The sequence below is a fragment of the Triticum aestivum genome, chromosome 6B (assembly GCF_018294505.1).
Source record: "Triticum aestivum cultivar Chinese Spring chromosome 6B, IWGSC CS RefSeq v2.1, whole genome shotgun sequence".
Classification (NCBI taxonomy): Eukaryota; Viridiplantae; Streptophyta; class Magnoliopsida; order Poales; family Poaceae; genus Triticum; species Triticum aestivum.
In genome coordinates, this window is record NC_057810.1 from 407,084,015 (window position 1) to 407,094,257 (window position 10,243).

Genomic DNA, 10,243 nt, shown 5'->3' on the forward strand with positions numbered 1-10,243 from the left:
GTGATGTGATATGGCCAAAAGGATGTGATGAATGATATATATGTGATGTATGAGATTTATCATGTTCTTGTAATAGGAATCACGACTTGCATGTCGATGAGTATGACAACCGGCAGGAGCCATAGTAGTTGTCTTAATTTATTGTATGACCTGCGTGTCATTCAATAATGCCATGTAATTACTTTACTTTATTGCTAAATTGTTAGCCATAGTAGTAGAAGTAATAGTTGGCGAGACAACTTCATGAAGACACGATGATGGATATCATGATGATGGAGATCATGGTGTCATGTCAATGACGATGATGATCATGGCACCCCGAAGATGGAGATCAAAAGGAGCAAAATGATATTGGCCATATCATGTCACTATTTGATTGCATGTGATGTTTACCATGTTTTTACATATTATTTGCTTAGAACGACAGTAGCATAAATAAGATGATCCCTCATAAAAAAATTCAAGAAAGTTCTCCCCCTAACTGTGCACCGTTGCGAAAGTTCGTTGTTTAGAAGCACCACATGATGATCGGGTGTGATAGATTCTAACGTTCGCATACAACGGGTGTAAGCCAGATTTACACACACGAAAAACTTAGGTTGACTTGACGAGCCTAGCATGTACAGACATGGCCTCAGGACACAAGAGACCGAAAGGTCGAACATGAGTCGTATAATAGATACGATCAACATGAAGATGTTCACCGATGATGACTAGTCCATCTCACGTGATGATCGGACACGACCTAGTTGACTCGGATCATGTATCACTTAGATGACTAGAGGGATGTCTATCTAAGTGGTAGTTCATTAAATAATCAGATGAACTTAATTATCATGAATAGAGTCAAAAGGTCTTTGCAAATTATGTCGTAGCTTACGCTTTAGTTCTACTGTTTAAGATATGTTCCTAGAGAAAATTTAGTTGAAAGTTGATAGTAGCAATTATGTGGACTGGGTCCGTAAACTGAGGATTATCCTCATTGCTGCGCAGAAGGCTTATGTCCTTAATGCACCGCTCGGTGTGCTGAACCTCAAGTGACGTCTGTGGATGTTGCGAACATCTGACATACACGTTTTGATGACTACGTGATAGTTCAGTGCATAATGCTAACGGTAAAGAATTGAGGCACCGAAGACATTTTGAAACGTCACAGAACATATGAGATGTTCCAAGAGCTGAAATTGGGATTTCAGGCTCGTGCCCACGTCAAGAGGTGTGAGACCTCCGACAAGTTTCTTAAGCCTGCAAACTAAGGGAGAAAAGCTCAATCATTGAGCATGTGCTCAGATTGTCTAAGTACTACAATCACTTGAATCGAGTGGGAGTTATCTTCCAGATGAGATAGTGATGGTTCTCCAAAGTCACTGCCACCAAGCTACCAGAGCGTCGTGATGAACTATAACATATTAGGGATAGATATGATGATCCTTGAGCTATTCGCGATGTTTGACACCGCGAAAGTAGAAATCAAGTAGGAGCATCAATTGTTGATGGTTAGTAAAACCACTAGTTCAAGAAGGGCAAGGGCAAGAAGGGATACTTCATGAAATGACAAATCAGTTGCTGCTCTTGTGAAGAAACCCAAGGTTGAACCCAAACCCGAGACTAAGTGCTTCTGAAATGAGGGGAACAATCACTGAAGCAGAACTACCCTAGATACTTGGTAGATGAGAAGGATGGAAAGGTCAACAGAAGTATATTGGATATACATTATATTAATGTGTACTTTACTAGTACTCCCAGTAGCACCAGGGTGTTAGATACCAGTTCGGTTGCTAAGTGTTAGTAACTCGAAATAAAAGCTACAGAATAAACGGAGACTAGCTAAAGGTGAGATGACGATATGTGTTGGAAGTGTTTCCAAGGTTGATGTGATCAAGCATCGCATGCTCCCTCTACCATCGAGATTGGTGTTAAACCTAAATAATTGTTATTTGGTGTTTGCGTTAAGCATAGCCATGATTGATTATGTTTATCGTAGTACGGTTATTCGTTTAAGGAGAATAATGGTTACACTATTTATTTGAATAATACCTTCAATGGTCTTGCACCTAAAATGAATGGTTTATCGAATCTCGATCATAGTGATACACATGTTCATGCCAAAAGATATAAGATAGTAATGATAGTACCACATACTTGTGGCACTGCCATTCGAGTCATATTGGTATAAAACGCATGAAGAAGCTCCATGTTAATGGATCTTTGGACTCACTCGTTTTTTTTGAAAAGTTTGAGAGATGTGAACCATGTCTGTTGGTATATATGCATGAAGAAACTCCATACAGATGGATCATTTGGACTCACTTGATTTTGAATCACTTGATACATGCAAATCATACCACATGGGCAAGATGACTGAAAGGCCTTGTTTTCAGTGAGATGAAACAAGAGAGCAACTTGTTGGAAGTAATACATTTGATGTGTGCAATCCAATGAGTGTTGAGGCATGCAGTGAATATCGTTATGCCCTTACTTCACAGATAATTTGAGTAGATTCTAAGTATATTTACTTGATGAAACAAGAGTCTGAATTATTGAAAGGTTCAAGTAATTTTAGAGTGAAGTTGAAGATCATCATGACAAGAGGATATAATGTCTATGATATGATCATAGAGATGAATGTCTGAGTTACATCTTTGGCACACAATTAAGACATTGTGGAAATTGATTCACAACTAAGACCGCCAGGAACACCATAGTGTGATGGTGTATCTGAACATCATAGCTGCACCCTATTGGATATGGTGCATACCATGATGTCTCTTATCAAATTACCACTATCGTTTATGGGTTAGGCATTAGAGACAACCGCATTCATTTTAAATAGGGCACCACGTAATTCCGTTGAGATGACACTGTATGAACTATGGGATAGAGAACCCTATGTTGTCGTTTCTTAAAAGTTTGGGGTTGCGACGCTTATGTGAAAAGTTTTAGCCTGATAAGCTCGAACCCAAAGCGGATAATGCATCTTCATAGGACACACAAAACAGTTGGGTATGCCTCCTATTTCAGATCCGGAAGCAAAAGTGATTGTTTCTAGAAACGGATCCTTTCTCGAGGAAAAGTTTCTCTCGAAAGAATTGAGTGGGAGGATGGTGGAGACTTGATGAGGTTATTGAACCGTCACTTCAACTAGTGTGTAGCAGGGCACAGGAAGTTGTTCCTGTGGTGCCTACACCAATTGAAGTGGAAGCTGATGATAGTGATCATGAAACTTCGGATCAAGTCACTACCAAACCTAGCAGGTCGACAAGGATGCGTACTACTTCAGAGTGGTACGGTAATCCTGTCTTGGAAGTGATGTTGCTAGACAACAATGAACCTACGAGCTATGGGGAAGCAATTGTGGGCCCAGATTCCTATGAATGGCTCGAGGTCATAAAATCCAAGAGGATCCATGTATGAAAACAAAGTATAGGCTTTGGAAGAACCACTTGATGGTCGTAAGGCTGTTGGGTACAGATGGATTTTAAAAGGAAGACAGACAATGATGGTAAGTATCACCATTAAGAAAGCTTGACTTATCGTTAAGATGTTTTCCGACAAGTTCAAGGAGTTGACTACGATGAAACTTTCTCACTCGTAGCGATGCTAAGAGTCTGTTGGAATTATATTAGCAGTTACTGCATTATTTATGAAATATTGCAGATAGGATGTCAAGACATTGTTTGCTCGATGACTTTTTGAGGAAAGGTTGTATGTGATACAACCAGAAGGTTTTGTCAATCCTAAAAGATGCTAACAAGTATGCAAAGCTCCAACAATCCTTCTAAGGACTGGAGTAAGCATCTCGGAGTTGGAATGTACGCTTTGATGAGATGATCAAAGATTTTGGGTTTATACAAAGTTTATGAGAAACTTGTATTTCCAAAGAAGTGAGTGGGAGCACTATAGAATTTCTGATGAGTATATGTTGTTAACATATTGTTGATCAGAAATGATGTAGAATTTCTGGAAAGCATATATGGTTATTTGAAAAGTGTTTTTCAACGAAAAACCTGGATTAAGCTACTTGAACATTGAGCATCAAGATCTATAAGGATAGATCAAAAATGCTTAATAGTACTTTCAAATGAATACATACTGTGACAAGATTTTGAAGGAGTTCAAATAGATCAGCAAAGAAGGAGTTATTGGCTGTGTTATAAGGTGTGAGTATTGAGTAAGACTCAAGATCTGACCACGGCAGAAGAGAGAGAAAGGACGAAGGTCGTCCCCTATGCTTTAGACGTAGGCTCTATAGTATGCTATGTTGTGTACCGCACCTGAAGTGTGCCTTCCCATGAAGTCAATCAAGGGGTACAAGAGTGATCCAGGAATGGATCACATGACAGCAGTCAAACTTATCCTTAGTAACTAGTGGACTAAGGAATTTTCTCGATTATGGAGGTGGTAAAAGAGTTCGTCGTAAAGGGTTAGTCGATGCAAACTTTGACACTAATCCGGATGACTCTGAGTAGTAGACCGGACTCATATAGTAGAGCAGTTATTTGGAATAGCTCCAAGTAGCGCGTGGTAGCTGCATCTATAAGATGACATAGAGATTTGTAAAGCACACACGGATCTAAAAGGTTCAGACCCATTGACTAATAACCTCTCTCTCAAGCGAGATATGATCAAACCCCATGGGTGTTGGATTCATTACAATCACATAGTGATGTGAACTACATTATTGACTCTAGTGCAAGTGGGTGACTGTTGGAAATATGCCCTAGAGGCAATAATAAAATGGTTATTACTATATTTCCTTGTTCATGATAATTGTCTATAGTTCATGCTATAATTGTATTAACTGGAAACCGTAATACATGTGTGAATACATAGACCACAACATGTCCCTAGTGAGCCTCTAGTTGACTAGCTCGTTGATCAATAGATGGTCATGGTTTCCTGACCATGGACATTAGATGTCATAGATAGAGGGATCACATCATTAGGAGAATGATGTGATGGACAAGACCCAATCCTAAGCGTAGCACAAGATCGTGTAGTTCGTTTGCTAAAGCTTTTCTAATGTCAAGTATCATTTCCTTAGACCATGAGATTGTGCAACTCCCGGATACCGTAGGAATGCTTTGGATGTACCAAACGTCACAACATAACCCAGTGGCTATAAAGGTACACTACAGGCATCTCCGAAAGTGTCTGTTGGGTTGGCATGAATCGAGACTGGGATTTGTCACTCCGTATGACGGAGAGGTATCTCTGGGCCCACTCGGTAATGCATCATCATAATGATCTCAATGTGACTAAGTAGTTAGTCATGGGATCATGCATTATGGAACGAGTAAAGTGACTTGCCAGTAACGAGATTGAACGAGGTATTGGGATACCGACGATCGAATCTCGGGCAAGTAACATACCGATTGACAAAGGGAATTCAATACGGGATTGATTGAATCCCCGACATCGTGGTTCATCCGATGAGATCACCGTGGAACATGTGGGATCCAATATGGGTATCCAGATCCTGCTATTGGTTGTTGGCCGGAGAGATGTCTCGGTCATGTCTGCATGGTCCCCGAACCCGTAGGGTCTACACACTTAAGGTTCGGTGATGCTAGAGTTGTTATGGGAAATAGTATGTGGTTACCGAATGTTGTTCGAAGTCCTGGATGAGATCCAGGACGTCACAAGGAGTTCCGGAATGGTCCATTATATATGGTAAGTCCTATTATGACCACCGGAAAATGTTTGGGATTTTTCGGTATTATACCGGAAAGGTTCTAGAAGGTTCCGGAGTGGGGCCCACCTGCATGGGGGGACCCACATGAACGTGGGTAGTGGGGGCAAGGCCCCACATCCCTATTCAAGGCGTACCAAGATCCCTCCTTAGAAGGAATAATATCATATCCCAAAGGGATAAGATCAAGACCCTAAAAAGGGGGGATAACAATCGGTGGGGAAGGGAAATGATGGGATTTCTTTCCCCCACCTTTGCCAACGCCCCAATGTACTTGGAGGGCAAGAAACCAGCCCCCTCCACCCCTATATATAGTGGGGAGGCGCATGGGAGCCGCAACACTTCCCTGGCGCAGCCCTCTCCCTCTCCAACACCTCCTCCTCCTCCGTAGAGCTTGGCGAAGCCCTGCAGAAATACCACAAGCTCCACCACCACGCCGTCGTGCTGCCGGAGCTCTCCCTCAACTTCTCCTCTCCCCTTGATGGATCAAGAAGGAGGAGACGTCCCCTGGCTGTACATGTGTTGAACGCGGAGGTGCCGTCCGTTCGGCGCTAGATCGAATCTTCCGCGATTTGAAACGCCGCGAGTATGACTCCATCAACCGCGTTCTTGTAACGCTTCCGCTTAGCGATCTTCAAGGGTATGAAGATGCACTCCCTCTCTCTCTCTCTCTCTCTCTCTCTCTCTCGTTGCTAGTATCTCCTAGATTGATCTTGGTGACACGTAGGAAAATTTTGAATTATTGCTACGTCCCCCAACAATTTTATTTTCTCTTGAACGCTTCCCCTCACGATCTACAAGGGTATGTAGATGCAATCATCTCTCTCATTGCTAGATGACTCCATAGATTGATCTTGGTGATGCGTAGAAATTTTTTATTTTCTGGTGTTTGTAGTATGCTGGAGGCCGTCCGCAGTGCTGACCCGAGGAGTGGGCTATGATGCGGTAGGCACGTGGCATGGTGTACCGGGCACCCGTTTGGTGTCGCAGGAACCCTGCACACATCGTTCGGGGCCGTATGTGGAAACCTCGGCCGTACTCCCTGCGGATGGAACCTGAATAGGCGATAAACTTGGACTAGAGACTTGAGTGTTTAGGTAGGCTGTGGCCGACACCCTCGTTGGGCTTTCACTTGAAGGTTGCTGAGTACATGTCGTGTAAACGACGGTAAGTGGTGAGAGCGTGTGTGAAGAAGTACACCCCTGCAGGGTTAACATCATCTATTCGAATAGCTGCATCCATGATGAAGGACCTCTGGGTTGCCTATACATTTCATAGACAAGTGAAAGTGGATACTCTAAAATACGCAAGATAAGCGTGAGCGCTATGGATGGCGTTCTCGTAGGGAGATGGGAGCGGATCCATAGTGGTGTATTGATATGGTGAATATGTGGACTCGTGTGCACCACCTCAAAAGAGTTACTTGTTGTCCTAGTTCAAGATAGCCACCGAGTCAAAGCTGGCTTGCTGTAGTTAAACTCCACCACCCCCTTTGTTGATAACGATGCATATGTAGTTAGTTCTGATGTAAGTCTTGCTGGGTACATTTGTACTCACGTTTGCCTATTTTATGTTTTTGCAGAGAGACTTCAGTCTCGCTAGTAGTTCCGCGTGGACTTGGACGTTTAGCTTGTTACCTCAGCTATGCTCTTGTGCCCTCGTCCGGATCTGGTAGTTAGTCAGGCTTCTCAGCCTTTTTCATTTGTAGATGTCTGTACTCAGACATGTTAAGCTTCCGCATGTGCTTTGACTTGTATGCTCTGAATGTTGGGTCGTGAGACCCATGTTTGTAATATCTCGCTCCTCAGAGCCTATTGAATAAAATACTTGAGTTGTAGAGTCATGTTGTGATGCCATGTTGTATTTGCACATATCAAGCATATTGTGTGTATGTTATTGAAATGCTTGGTATGTGTGGGATCTGGCTATCTAGTTGTTTATCCTTGGTAGCCTCTCTTACCAGGAAATGTCTCCTAGTGCTTCCACTAAGCCTTGGTAGCTTGCTACTGCTCCGGAACACTTAGGCTGGCCGGCATGTGTCCTTCTTTGTTCCTGTGTCTGTCCCTTCGGGGAAATGTCACACGGTGTCTACCGGAGTCCTGTTAGCCTGCTACAGCCCGGATCCTCCGGAGTCCTGCTAGCCCAGCTGCTATAGCCCGGATTCACTCGCTGATGACCGACACGTTCATTGCTAGGTCATGTATGCATGTCCCCGTAAGTTAGTGCCACTTTGGGTTCGCGACTAGCCATGCCAGCCCGGGCTCCTTGTCATATGGATGCTAGCGACACTATCATATACGTGTGCAAAAAGGCACAAACGGTCCCGGACCTGGTAAGGCGACACCCGTGGGGATACCGTGCGTGAGGTCGGAAGGTGATATGAGGTGTTACATGCTAGACCGGTGTGGCACTGAGTCGGGGTCCTGACAGCTTTGGTATCAGAGCCTGACTGCCTGTAGGATTACCAAGCCAAATTGGTCGAAGTTGAGTCTAGAAATGCTTTAGTTATATGTAGGGGAATTGATTGTGGATGGGAACGTAAGGCTCTTTTCACTGCTTTACCTCATGCCTTCTATTCCGAGTCATCTTATCCTTCCTACGGGGTTAAGGAACTAGGCTCTCTCTTCTTTCTATCAGGATCATGTGTTACTAATCCATAGTAACTTATAGGATTGTTGGTTTCATGCCCCAGTTCAGTTTTTACTACTTCCATGTGTTCATAGTTGGTCTTCGAACCTTGATATTGTGATGTTGAGTGGCTATGTCACCATTTTGCAGGATGTCTTAAATCCTATTGGGCATTTACAGCAGTTATGCTGTCCGAGTCTTCCCAGGTTTCTAAACAATCTGATGCATTTGCAAATCCCTTCCTACCTTTTCGAAGTTCCTTTGTGCCAGGTCAACCACACTGACCATTGTGTTGAGGTACTTCATTGCCTCGATGCATATGATGGAGTTATTATTATGACCCTAGGTGTCTTAGTTAATCGCCTGGTAATCTAGCCATATTTTGTGATCCCAGTGTGGTGATTCTAGCCATTATTCTCAAAAGCATCTCGTGATGCCACTTAGTAGTAGGTATTCTACTCCTGGGTTTTGAACCCGAAATTCACCCTACTTACCTCATGTTGATAGTGTTTGCTAGTTCCTTTAGGACATTAGTAACCTTTGCATTAGTCCTCGGGGTTCGTGGTATATCCTTCTTCCAAATACCATGAACTGCTTATGGCAGAAGTTCCTCGCAGAACCGAAAGATCACAACCAGAGTACTCTTGACGAGTTCTTGATTCTATGATGTGACTCTGTCAGTTCTACCTTCTCTGCATGGGTTATCCAGAAGAAACCTGTTGAACTTGGTTTGACATACTAATCTATGCATCCACAACTTAGAAAATCATATGTTCCTTTGAGTTGCCCCCCATAGTGTATTTTGACCCCTGTCTATTAATTGATAGTTAGGAGCAGTCGTGCACTCGTGTTCATCGATGCCTATTATTCCTGTGGTCCGTCAAGCCATTCTATTCGGAATGACTAGGAGAAACAAACTCCAGAACCTCATCCATATCCAGGATTGGGTTAATGCAGTTGTAATTCGCAAATCAAAATGTTAATCCAGCTTTTGATTCTGTTCTACCCTGGAGTATTACCATCCTTACATCAAGAATATCATGGGAATTGCACACCATCCTATGAACTCTTTATACAGTGATACTTCTCGCCATCATTATTCATTCCTCGGTCCTCGTGTTGTTGCAACCGGAATGCCGACAGGTGAACTATGATGTGTGAAATCAATCCTCCTAGCAACCATGTTGCTTAGTGATTAATGGACAATAACCTCATCCTTAGCGTGTTGGTTATTGAGTCATCACCCTAAGGTTGATCGTGCCCCCTAGTCCTTATTTTTGGTGCAGTCTTCGATCAATGAGTTAGGATTATTTGAAATCCTCGCTCTATTGATCATATCGTCCTGCCCTGAAAAGTAAGATTGTTGTCAAGCTTAGTAACATATGGTGGTTCGTGATTTTCAGAATATCTTCTCGGAAGTATTACCAGGGTGACACCTGACCGCTATGTTGAGCCGTGATCAAGTTGGTTCCTTGTAACCACCCCTTTTTCCAAGAATCTGTGTTGAATACCCCTGAGCTAGTTGGTTAAGCTAAACAATAACTTGGAGAGTTGTAAGATAAAAGCTTGCCTAGCTTAGTTCATTTCAAGGGATATATTGTGTGTTGAAGAAAGATGATATCCTCATCAATTGGTCCCTGTGATCAGTTGTTGGACCTATTATCTTATGAAAAATTTGATTTGAGTGTGGGCTATCATCAAATCAAATCAGAGCCAACGATGTTTGTAATGTTTTCTTACTCGTGGTTGATCCCTCGGGCATACACTATTACATCCTTTGGTCTAACCAATGCTATCACCGTGTTCACTTAATTGTGGAATTCCGTCTATATGGAAACCTGGACGAATTGTTGTTGAGCCCATCGATAACATCCTTATATCCTCTATGATTTTGTTGAACATTAAGTTAGTGTTGGAAACTTT